Genomic DNA, 12,018 nt, shown 5'->3' with positions numbered 1-12,018 from the left:
GATGGCGCTAATTGAAATAGGAGAGATTTATTAATTGCTGTTTGTCAGAGTGTGATTATTTTCCCGAGTTTCTAACGGTAGAACAGTTCTAATCGGTGGCATTTAGGAGGCATTATTGGTTTAACAGACAATATTTAGGTGGTCATTAGAATAATTATACAGTTATTGTATCATATGTCTAAATGTGTGATGTAATCAACATCGGAAAATTAGTGATGAGTGCGTTGATTTGAATTGATATATTAAGGGCAATGTTCAGCGAATTTCCTAGAGCTTTGGTGATTTGAAAATTTGTATCGCTTCGTTGCAGTAACATTTTCAGCTTTGTACTGACAGTAAACTCGAATAAGCGTGAAAGACTTTCGTGGATTATCATGTTCAAAAACACAAATAATTTTAACCAAGTAAAATCAACATTTCACAATTAGCAGGTGCGCAATCAGGCAAGAAAAATAAGCGAGTCTTCTGAATTGAGTCACTTTGTTGCTTATAAGGCTTGATTAAAATACTGTGATCAAAAAGTGGTTGTATATTGAGCAATTTTTTTGCACTGGCATCACTAATCTCCAATGTCACTAATAAAATTTTGAGTTCGAAAATCGCTAGTTCCCTCATTTCAGTTTTGTGCTGGAGTTCGATTTTTTTTTTTGCTATTCAAAGAATACTATTTTTACTCACATCCAAGAAATGTGATTTTCCCTGGGAAAGGAAGATTTCGATTTAAAATCTAGAATCAAGATCCATCTAGTAGAACAATCAGCCATATATTTTCAAAGACAATTTTCGATGGGACAAAACCACAGTTTAGGGGCCTCAGATAACCTAGTTAGTTAAGGCACTGTAGGTAGGTAGAAAAATTTTCGGGTTGCTTCCCTGGGCATAGACAATAATTGTGCTTGCCATAAAATGTATGTGGAAGGGCTTCAAAGAACATTATGGCCGTTAATTTTAAGCTGGAGTTAAAAGTGACAGTTTGAAAGTTATTTTCTATTGTCAAAATCTCCTGAATTCTCGATCGACCGATTTTCGAGCAGAACTCCGTCACGGTTGTCAAAATTTAACTTCTCGTCTCTTACAAATGGTGTAGTGCCATTAGGTCGAAAGCCAATGGGTCGATTAGGTCATTAGGCCAAGTTAAAGAAAGTTAAAGTTTGTACTTAGACTAATCTTGTAACGTTCTCCGTTAGTTCATAATGTATTTTTCTAGTATTTTGTAAATAAAGTATCTCTTTATTAATTGCCGTTTCCACTGCAATAGGTCTTTTGAGTTCAAGGTTTAATCAATAGATGGCCAATAGGTGAACTTGTCCAAAATGAATCAATTCATGGTTGGTGTCAAACATGATGATTCTGAGAATTTGAGAGGTCGATAGTTCTTAAAAACTAATTTCTCGTTCACTTTCAATAATTGTCGGCTAGAGAGCAGAAGTTAGTCTAGTGATATTCCTTTCTTTTTTTCTAATTAAAGGTGTGTTTAAAATTAGACGGAAATTAATTATTTTCATTTGCTCTAAATTATACAGTGATTCAATTAATTTAATATATAAAGCACTGTCAGCTGCCAGCACATCAGTAAAACCCTGCCCAGGTATGTTTCATTCATGGCCATGAACACTCAATACAACACACACACACTCACACACAAGAATTAAGAAAAGAAGGACAATATAGGGGAAATGGATCTAATGTCGGCCTAAAAGTCCCTAATTTAGGCCCATGCATAAATTCAACAGTCAACTAAATTTTCAATAGCACTCAAAAATAGCCATTAGTACCATTTCAAAGACGCGTTCTTCTAGATAAAATTGATAAATAGCAGATTTTTAGCTATGGGCCCAATCTTAGATCCATGGGCCAACATTAAAGGGTGATACGGTCAAAATTTGGTCAAGGGAAAACGCGTGTAAATCGGTGAAATCGTTTATTTAAAAAATCAAATTAAATTTCTTTTTCAAGTTCAATTAGTATAAAATTCAGGAAAAATATTCAGTTAGGCTTCCGCTTTTCCAAATCCGAATTGCCGGGCCTTACGCTTGACCCCTGCCATCAGATTTTGTACAGCCACCTTGTCCACCTTCTTCGCCGCAGAAAGCCAGTTTGCCTTGAACTGCTGCTCGCCCTTAGCAGTTTTTTTGGTCTTCTTTAGGTTCCGCTTGACAATAGCCCAGTATTTCTCAATTGGGCGGAGCTCAGGCGTGTTGGGAGGGTTCTTGTCCTTGGGAACCACCTGCACGTTGTTGGCGGCGTACCACTCCATGGCCTTTTTACCGTAATGGCAAGATGCCAAATCCGGCCAAAACAGTACGGAACAACCATGTTTCTTCAGGAAAGGCAGCAGACGTTTATTCAAACACTCTTTCACGTAAATTTCTTGGTTGACAGTCCCGGAAGCTATGAAAATGCTGCTTTTCAAGCCACAGGTACAGATGGCTTGCCAAACCAGATATTTCTTTGCGAACTTTGACAGTTTCATGTGCTTGAAAACATCTGCTACCTTTCCCCTTCCTTTTGCCGTATAAAACTCCTGTCCCGGAAGCTGCTTGTAGCCGGCTTTGACGTAGGTTTCGTCGTCCATTACCACGCAGTCAAACTTCGTCAGCATCGTCGTGTACAGCCTCCGGGATCGCGCTTTGGCCGTCGTATTTTGTTTATCATCGCGATTTGGAGTCACTACCTTCTTGTAAGTCGATAGTCCGGCTCGTTTTTTGGCTCGATGCACGGTTGTAGACGATACACCCAGCTTATTTGCGGCATCTCGGAGAGAAAGGTTAGGGTTTCGCTTGAAACTACCGGCAACTCTCTTTGTCGTCTCAGCGGCTTCCGGTTTTCGATTTCCCCCCGATCCAGACTTCCTGGCTGTCGACAAACGTTCCCCAAACACTTTAATTACATTTGTAACGGTTGATTTGGCAACTTTTAGCGATTTTGCCAACTTTGCGTGCGAGTAGCTCGGATTTTCGCGATGCGCGAGCAAAATTTTGATACGCTGCTCTTCTTGCTTGGACGGCATTTTGACAACTGAAGAGTGAATTCCAAAATCAAAATAGGAGCAACATTCTACACACACACACCTTCAAAATGAGGGGTGTTCAGGTTTTTTAAATGCAAAATTGAAAGAAATACGTCAAGTTGATATTGACCAAATTTTGACCGTATCACCCTTTAGAGCCATTTCCCGTACATAAAATGAATTCAACATAACTACCTTTGTACGTTTATTTACGTTCAAGAGCCCTGAGGTAAATCAGTCTACTGGGTGACTTCTGCGTTACGTTCCGCTTTGCGTTCGTTTTCGGTTGCAATCATTTTTAGTTCACTTTCATTGCGTTTGAATTCACCTAGAAACCGTTCGGAAAACCTTAGAGATTGGAGGCGAAGCAGCCTCAGGCTAAAAGCCTCCTCAATTAAGATAAATCAATCAATCAATCAACCTTAGAGATTTGCTCTCCTGTAACAATAGCTAAGTCGGACAACCTTAGAAAAACACGACCAGTGGTCTCTCAAACTCGACAGTGGCGCATAAGCCACTGCGTTTGTAGCATCCTTATAGAACAGTTTAAGAACAGTTACAATCTTTGAAACAATTTTCAATACTCTGGGATTTTGTAAATTTTTCAATATCTCTGTCTAATTCATAACAAATTCTTTAACTATAAAATTTTTTCAACACATCATTCTTAAAAATGAGGATCATGAACTTAGCCCTAACTTTTGAGATCTCTGACTGAAGACTTGGAAAATTTTCCGAGATCTCGCATATTGAAATATTTTCAGCTAAGCAATTTTGTCCAACACAGCAAAAAAATAATTTTGATATCACATCAAAGTGGATGCACTACAATCATGTCGAAAATTTCATGTAATTTTTATGACCACATAAATAAACAAATGCGTAAAAGCAGCGTAATGTCAGTTCATGCATTGTTTTTTTTTTTTTTTTGTTTATTAATTTATTTGATAAGGCTCAACCGAATTAACTTTACAGAGCCGAGGATTCTTGGTCACTATACAATACATTTTAAAACTATAGTCAAAAGGTACAACACAATAAATACTGTATCTTCCGCTATCCAAAAAGCCTCCTCCATCAGAAATGGAGCCGCTTCCAGTAGTTTCATTGTATGGCGAATTGTTGTACGCCAACGAGGGTCAGAGCGCGTCCATTGCAGCAATGGACGCAAAACGTGGTCAGCACTCACACACTCATCACGAAACGGTTGCTTTCCAAAGTCGACGACGCATCGACCGAAAGAACTGCTGATGAAGAACAATGAAGACCACACAATGGTTGCTGCCGAGAAAACAGACGATCGCGTAGCACACATCGAGAGTGGCCTGCTTTTGTCGACAGCCGAGTGAACACTAGTTCATGCATTGTATTAATGATAATTTTGTCCTTTTTAGCAAGTAATATTACACCATATTTTCGACATGATTGTAGTGCATCCACTTTGACGTGATATCAAAATTATTTTTTTGCTGTGAATGATGTTTCTTAGTGTATTTCACCTTCTTTGAAACACGAGCAGTTCATTTGAGATCCAAGTATGACCGAAACATCAAGATTTATACTTAGAAAAGTTGAAAAATAACAATCCTATAAAAATTGTCATAAATTGACATTTATAGTAAAACATTTTTCAAAGCAAATTTTTCCTTTTCGCATTTCAAGTGCGAATTTAAAAAAAATCTCATGATATATATAGTTCAAGATTTTTAATAGCAGATGTTTCCTTCCTTTAATCATGAGCGGTTTATTGGAAGCATATTGTGGTAATGTTTTTAGACATCTTGGATAAACTGTTCATCAACACATATTGCCTTCAGTATTTGCTACTCATTATTATCTTATCCTGGAATAATATGCATGCCGTACTATGAAGAGCAAAAAACTATTCAAATTTCGGCCTAATGACCCATTTGGCCTAATGGTATTCGGCCTTATGGCATTTGGCCTAGTGGCGTTCAGTAGATTTCGGCCTAGTGGCGTTCAGCATAATGACCCAATATTATTTAAAATAAACACGCTCTACTCGCAGAGTTAATATAACACAATATAGAGGAAATGGATGTAATGTCGCCCTAAATACCCTTAACTTGGGCCCATACATAAATTCAGCAATCGACTAAATTTTCAATAGCAGCCAAAAATATCCATTAGTACCGTCCGTCGCGTTCATCTAAATAAAATTGATAAATAGCAGATTTTTAGCTATGGGCCCAATCTTAGATCCATACATTAGAGACTTTTCCCCTATACGTAATTTTAAAATACGAGCCAAATTTAACATGGACATTGGGGCACAGCTTAATTTGAGAGTCGGCAAACCCCTATCCCTGGTGTAATGCGTAACAATGAACATTACTCTCAAATTAGAGAAAACTGCAATCATTTTTTTTTTAAATTGGTGAATATGAAATTTATACTTCATTCATCTGGCAACTTTCTCACCCCAATGGGTCTGGGTTCAATCCCAGTCGAGGTCGGTGGAATTTTTCTGAAGCATAAATAAAAATCTCTGGTCACGTCTTCCTTCGAAAGAGAAATAAAGCCGTTGGTCCCGGCTCATGTGTGTTTGAATGGGTGTGATATCCAGCTGCCGACCTGCACATTCGGTTGCCATCAATGGATGGCAATCGATGCCCGTCGGTGATTGGCACTAGAATGCGGAACAGAGGCCGACGTTAAATAAAGGAATGAACCAAGCTGGAAAAAGGTGCTGTCCACAAAGCACGTTGTGATTATCTCTCACCCCAGCAGGCCTGGGTTCAATCCCAGTCGGCGCCGCCGGGATGTTCTGAGGCATAACATCTCTGATCACGCCTTCCTTCGGATGGGAAGTAAAGCCGTTGGTCCCCGGTTCATGAGTTGATGGGTCGATAGGTAGGGTCCAGGTGTGGGAGCTGCCTTCCTGGCACGTCGGTAGCATTGGTGCTCAGCACGGAAAACAAGATCGACGGAAAAAACAAACCAAGGAAAAAAAAAACAAAGCACGTTGATAGTTTTTGAGGAATTTTCTCTCCTTCTTCCTCTTCATGGACAATCATCTATATACTTTTTTTTATTTATATGGACGGCGGACACTCATCGGCTTCCCATTTACCGTAAATGTGGTTTACCCCAAACAGTGCTATGAAACTCCTTAGCTACTCACTGATTTTGTCGTGACAAGGGAGATTTTAGAAAGGAAGAAGAAACAATCATTTCACCTCAATTGGAAAGATTTGTAAGCAATTTATCGCCTTAATAAAGAAAATTGTAAATGGGGTCAAACTGGTGTTCATTGCGACAAGCAGCTCGAATTAGGTCGAAGTGCCGTTCCGCTTAAAATGTCATTGCGTTCGAACCTTAACGCAAGAGAGAACGATGAGAGAGCAAAGGGTGGCGAACGTCTTACGCAGGAGAAGACTCTATTGACATAAACATGCTTGGCATACACAGTTGTACACACCAACTGCTCATTTGTTAATAACTTTTCACTCAGTTGTTGAAATTTGTTTTTCTTTAAAGCAATTGATAGATTAGGATCATAGCTTACTATAGATATGTAAAAAGTAGATAAATCTTAACATTTGAATCAACACCAATTAATTTTTACTCTTACAGTCCGAGATGTGCAGCAAGCATTTACATTTTTACAACACAAAAACAAATATAGTTTATTACTTGAATTAAAATCTACTTTGTTTTGTGTATCTAAGACAAACTTAAAGTATATTCTATCTACTGCTTCAAAAAGAACTTTGTTTCGTCAACTTTGTGCAAAGTTATTAGCAAATGAGCAGTTCGTGACCAAATCTGTGTATGCCAAGCATGGACATAAAGCTAATCGAATTATTGAACATTTTAATTAATTTTCAAAGTGTCCATTTGAAAAAACTAAATTGACGTTTTCTTGAATTCCCTGGGCATAGAGAAAGCTCTCAACTATTGTAACATTCAGCGGATTTGATACACCGGTCATTAAGTTTTTCCCAAAAGGGCCTTTGCACAAAGTTTCACGTGGCCTTTGCTGTTTGAAATGCACTACCACGTCTAATGAAAGAATGAAAGAATGGAAAATACCCAATAATAACTGTGCAAGTGCATCGAGAACACTATGTTTAAAGTCGGTATAAGAAGCGGCTGTCTGTGATTTACACGAAGTGCTCCGAAGTGGACGAAGTAGACGCGGCTCCATACCTATCTTGATCTTGATTGACATTTGCCTTCCGAAAATGACAATGACTGTTGGCAACCACTAAAGTTGAAACCATGAAGCACTGCACCAAAACCATTCTCTGAAGACCATTTTTCATTCAGCTGCGTAAAACGCCACACAGTAATAATACGGATGACAATAGGCAGTAAACAAAGAAAAAGAAATGGTATCAGATGATATTTCCAACTAATACGAACCTATTGAAAGACATGAGGAGCGACCTTTAAACTTTCGAATGAATGATTTTGCGGCCCTTTCGGACTTTTTGCTAAACGTTGACTGGAATGCGATATCTACTATCATAGATGTCGAGGAAATGGCGGAAATGTTTTGTTTCATTTTGAACGATTGGCTTGTTTCGAATGTTCCACGAATTCGGCCGTCAGTTTCGCCTGCCTGGAGTACTCTCCGTTTACGGGATTTAAAACGCACTCGCAATGCTTGTCAACGGAAACTACGTCGTCAACGAACGCCTGGCAACAAACGAAGTTTTCAACAAGCCAGCAATGCGTACCGGTTTTCGAATGCCACTCTCTAGAAATCTTACGTATTGCGTGTGCAAATGGGTCTGAGAATAAATCCACGTGGTTTTTGGCGCTTTGTTAACTCCAAACGGAAAAGTGCAGTGATCCCAACGAATGTCTACCTGAACGAAATGACTGCAGCGTCAGCTACAGAGTCATGCCAGTTGTTCGCCAAGCATTTTGCATCCGTATTCGCGACGAATCCCACCTCAAACTTGGAAATTGATGAAGCCACCAGTGATGTTTCCTCTGATTTTGTTGAGTTTGGACTATTTGCTGTAAATCCAGAAATGGTCTCATTGGCTGGTAATAAACTGAAACGTTCGTTTGTCCCTGGTCCTGATGGTTTGCCTGCAGTTATAATATGCCGTTGTATTGCCGCTTTAGCACAACCGTTCACTTCAGCAAGCAAAATTCCCTCGCATTTCGAAGCAATCGTTTATGACACCCATTTTCAAACGTGGTGAGCGTTTCAATGTTGTTAACTATCGGGGAATAACGAGTCTCTCAGCTGTCTCAAAATTGTTTGAGATTATAGTGGGTGGAGTTATTCTCGATGCCACAAAAAGCTACATATCCACTGATCAACACGGATTCATGCCCGGACGATCGGTTACCACCAATTTGTTGAATTTTACGTCGAAGTGCATAACAAGTATGGAGGAAAAAGCGCAAGTCGATGTAATTTATACCGACCTGAAGGCGGCGTTCGATAAAATTGATCATAACATACTGCTACACAAGTTATCTCGTCTTGGAGTTTCTATGCAATTGGTTTTTTGGTTGGAATCCTACGTTACAGAGCGTGTACTTCGAATGAAGGTTGAGGGTTGTGTATCTTCACCGTTTTCAAACAATTCTGGAGTTCTGCTTTGGTTCTGGGTGAAGGATTCAAACTGGTCAATGCAGATGATTTAAAGCTATACATTGTGGTGCGCACACAAGAATATTGTTGGCTCTGCAAAACTCGCTGACTTTGTTTGCCGATTGGTGCCAGAGAAACAAACTGACTATAAGCGTGGAAAAATGTCAGATAATCACGTTTCACCGCATGGTACATCCAATTTTGTTTGACTATCATATCGACGGCGATACTCTAACCAGAGTTACCAGTGTGATTGATCTAGGGGTTTAACTAGACACCAAAATGACTTTTGATTTACACCGTTCAGCGATCATATCGAAAGCAACGCGACAGTCGGGCTTTATTTCCAAAGTTGCGAAGGATTTTTCGGATCCACATTGTTGGAAGTCATTGTACTGTGCACTTGTCCGTCCAATTTTGGAAAATGTGTGCCTAAAGATCGAACGGGTTCAGAAACGGTTCATTGGTCTGGCACTGAGAAACTTGCCGTGGAGTGATCCTGACAATTTGCCGCCGTATCCTGAAAGATGCCGACTGTTGAGCTTAGACACACTGGAACAACGACGGAAAGTACAGCAATCGTTGCTTATTGCTAAGCTGTTGAATGGTGAAACTGATACCCCCAACCTGCTTGCGATGTTGAACTTTCGTGTGCCGAGCAGATCTCTTCGGAATACAACGCTATTGCAACCAAGTTTTCACCGAACCATGTTTGGGAACAACGAACCAATCTCAGCGTATATTCGTGCGTTTACGGCTGTCGAAGAGTTTTTCGCGTTCAATGAACCAACCGAACGTTTTGCAAATCGGATAAGGTCTGTGTTTAATTAGCTCTAATTTTATTCAATAAGACAAAATTGCCAGATGAATTATTTTAAATACAAATACAAATATAACATAATATTAAATCGATTAAATGCTCTGTATTCCTGGAAAAATGGTTTAGCTGCGTAGCTACTCAGATTTACTGTCCTGTCCATGTTTTTTTTTTAGTCAGATGAGCAGAGCGACAGGCACTTGTCTAGAATGAGCTTTCAAAAGAAGCATCTTTTAGAATCTTCTATTCGAAGGTTTTTATTCTTCAGAAACTTATTCTTTAGAATCATATTTTTTAGAAACTTATTCTTTAGAAGCTTATTCTTTGGAAGCTTATAATTTGGAGGTTATTATTTAGCAGCTTATTCAAGACGCTTTTAATTGAATTTATATTGCAAAATCAATTTTCTCGTTGATAACTCTTCCATGGTTCTTTGGTGCTTCTCGGGCTTACGAAAGAGGTCGACACCGTATGCTGGAATTAAGTTAAATAAAAAAAAATCAGCATTCACGAAACCATCACCATACAAAAGAGAGCGCTTTTCCTATCATTTTGAGACTTGTGATGAAATATTTCCCTTTTTCATACATTATGGGGAAATTTGAACATTTGTTTTTATGGGTCATTTTAATTTTAATTTTGTTGTTTTTGAACTTAAGCTGGAACTTTACACCGGCTCTCAACATAGTGGAAAACTTTCCCTGTTGTGAGAGTTTTAATCTCTGCACTTTTCACGATGATTCTGAGAGAATTATATTATTATAAAAAAAAAAATCAGTATCGCTGAAACATCCCTTAAACGAAAGCTTAGGCATTCGCTTTTCGAATAAGGCTAATATCGAAGTTTTATATCGGGAATCTAGAACAATGTTTATTGTTTTCGTATAATGTATGCAAGCACTTAAATTTTATTATGGTCTTTCAATATCGACAGCATCATCTCACTTTTTATTATGTTGCTAAGTAGAAGTAATATTTAATAAAAAAATAATTGTGCGGAGCTATATGCCTACCAGAAAATTTCCTACAAAAGGCCGGGAATCGAACCCAGCTGTCTTTGGTATTGCCTTTTAAAGCTGCGCCTTCACCGTCTGTGCAAACGGAGGCCCCTACAGGCTGGCACAATTCTTAAAATTTGATTAATGCTAAATCAACATGCCCTCCTCTATTCGTTAAACGAGTTTAATTACCAAGCAACCACAATTCATCAGCGTTTATCATAGTAAACATGTACAGTGCTTGCTCTGTAAGTTTGGTTGGATCTCTACCGGTTTAACAAGTAGGCGCTGTTTATTTAATTTTCACACGACCGGTTCTGCTTAACTAAAACATAACTTATGACCACCACTCGTGAGTCCGGTAGCGGTAGTTGCATTCAGTGCACAATTTTGCGTAATTGTTACCTACCTGTCTGTGGTTTTGCAGAAGTTTTCTTTTTGTGCTCTGCTATCGTCCAAGTTCAAGTGCAGTTGCAGCTGTAAACAAATCCTGTCTTTCTCTGATTAACCTTCTTAGTGTAGGCAAGTCTTCTGGATCTGGCAGGTTGACGTCCTTGAATGAGCAAAAACGCACGGATCGGTGCAGTGTGCTGTCGATGGAATGAGTCTGATAAAGTTCATCAAGCAATCATTCCAACCATCAGGAACTTTTCGTAACGTCATCAACCAACCGGCCCCGTTCCGTCTGTCGATTCCGCCGTTACACTAAACCGGACCACGTGCAACTTTCCGTGCTACAACCAATTTGAGCGCAACGTTCACTAGCCAGGACGACGGATTACTTTGGCATGCAATAGTAGAATTTGAGCAAATTACAACCACCGTGGTATGCTTTTTCACCGTTTCACTGCTGCCAGCTTATCTGGGAGTCTACTGCACTATTTCCAACTTTTCTAGATGCTTTTTAATTACACGGAGTTTTTCCTCGTTTAATTGACGTCTTCAGTGCACAAATTTCTGAATGGCTCGATCGTTTAGGTGCAGAATTGAGCATAAATCCAGTTTATCAATTTCACAAAAACCTTTCACCCAAAAACAGCCAAGTTTTGATAATGATTCTTCACCATATAGCAATGCGAATTCATCCAAACGCACATGGTTTTCCCGGGACAGCGATGGGCAGCGCGAGTTTTCCCGCTCGTTTTTCCAACCTGCTCACGACGACGCTTCGCAAACGACTGGCTCTGTGATTCACGGTGGTTCTATGTTGCCCGCTGTCTAGTCTAGCCGGCTTGTTTTCCATTGGCCTTATCGCGCCGACGGACGCACATCGACGTCGTGTTTATGCTGCATTCGGTTGGCAATCGCTTTCGGTTGATGTGTCGCTTTTGGGATCGGGATGATTTTTCGAACTTTGTCGGGATGAATGCTCTTGTTTGGCTGTTGGTGGGTTAACTGACAGTGCTCTGAGGTTCGCAGATGAGAATAGTGTTTTTGTTCAAAAAGCCAAAGAGTCAGTATTAAAATATTGACTCCTTTAACATTCATTAGTTCATCAACGATATTAGTTTATAAGATGTAATATGAAGTATTTCCTTCTGCCGGAAAAATTATGGGTAGCAATAACTTGAAAATTTTAAAAGAAAATTTACCTAACGGAAATCTGAAGAAA

General features: G+C 39.3%; 1 protein-coding gene across 1 annotated transcript in view; it reads right to left on the bottom strand.

Annotated features, from left to right (window-relative positions):
• The window catches only part of LOC135705163 (uncharacterized), a 59,523-nt gene extending 47,951 nt beyond the window's left edge, over positions 1–11,572 (bottom strand). The window contains exon 1 of the mRNA XM_065226755.1: positions 10,816–11,572. The gene's annotated coding sequence lies outside the window, so the exon portion shown is untranslated. The remainder of the gene's footprint in view (positions 1–10,815) is intronic.
• Positions 11,573–12,018: the final 446 nt, after the last annotated feature.

The sequence above is a fragment of the Ochlerotatus camptorhynchus genome, unplaced genomic scaffold, assembly GCF_037179485.1.
Source record: "Ochlerotatus camptorhynchus isolate MF236.1 unplaced genomic scaffold, CSIRO-AGI_Acam_v1.1 ptg000259l, whole genome shotgun sequence".
NCBI classification, from domain to species: domain Eukaryota; kingdom Metazoa; phylum Arthropoda; class Insecta; order Diptera; family Culicidae; genus Ochlerotatus; species Ochlerotatus camptorhynchus.
This window is presented reverse-complemented; position numbering and strand designations above follow the sequence as displayed.